Genomic DNA, 1,184 nt, shown 5'->3' on the forward strand with positions numbered 1-1,184 from the left:
CCATCATCACTATCATCACCACCACCACAATTATCAGCACCACCATCATCAGCACCATCATGACCACCATCATCAGCATCACCATCACCACCATCATCAGCACCATCATCACCACCATCATCAGCATCACCATCACCATCACCACCATCATCAGCTCCATCATCATCAGCACCATCATCACCATCATCTTCATCACTATCATCACCACCATCATCACTATCATCACCACCATCATCAGCACCATTAGCAGCACCATCATCACCATCACCATCATCACCACCATCATCACCACCACCATCATCATCACCATCACCTCCATCACCACACCATCATCACCATCATCACCACCATTATTACCACCACTATCATCATCACCATCACCTCCATCACCACTACCATCACCACCATCATCACCACCATCAGCACCATCATCACCACCATCGTCATCACCACCATCATCAGCATCATCATCACCATCATCAGCACATCGATCATCACCATCATAATCACCGTCATCATCGCCACCATCATCACCACGATCATCAGCATCATCACCATCATCATCACCACCATCATCACCATCATCAGCACCATCATCATCATCACCATCATCACCACCATCATCACCACCATCATCAGCACCATCATCAGCACCATCGTCACCAACATCAGCAGCAGCACCATCATCAGCATCATCATCACCACCATAATCATCACCATCAGCAGCAGCATCATCACCATCGTCAGCACCATCATCATCCCCATCATCATCACCTGCATCAGCACAATCATCACCACCATCATCACCAGCATTAGCAGCACCATCATCATCATCACCATCATCACCACCATCATCACCATCACCTCCATCACCAACATCATCATCACCATCATTACCACAACCATCACCATCAACATCATCATCACCATCATCACCACTACCATCACCACCATCATTACCACCATCAGCACCATCAGCACTACCATCACCATCACCACCATCATCAGCATCATCAGCACCACGATCATCTCCGTCATAATCACCGTCATCATCGCCACCATCATCACCACCATCATCACCATCATCATCACCACCATCATCATCATCACCACCATCATCACCACCATCATCACCATCATCAGCACCATCATCAGCACCATCATCATCACCATCATCACCAACA

The 1,184-nt window shown here is 47.7% G+C and overlaps 1 pseudogene; it reads left to right on the top strand.

The window, feature by feature from the left end:
- Nucleotides 1-462: 462 nt before the first annotated feature.
- On the top strand, nt 463-944 carry LOC122545688 (annotated as a pseudogene).
- Nucleotides 945-1,184: the final 240 nt, after the last annotated feature.

The sequence above is a fragment of the Chiloscyllium plagiosum genome, unplaced genomic scaffold (assembly GCF_004010195.1).
Source record: "Chiloscyllium plagiosum isolate BGI_BamShark_2017 unplaced genomic scaffold, ASM401019v2 scaf_92495, whole genome shotgun sequence".
NCBI lineage: Eukaryota > Metazoa > Chordata > Chondrichthyes > Orectolobiformes > Hemiscylliidae > Chiloscyllium > Chiloscyllium plagiosum.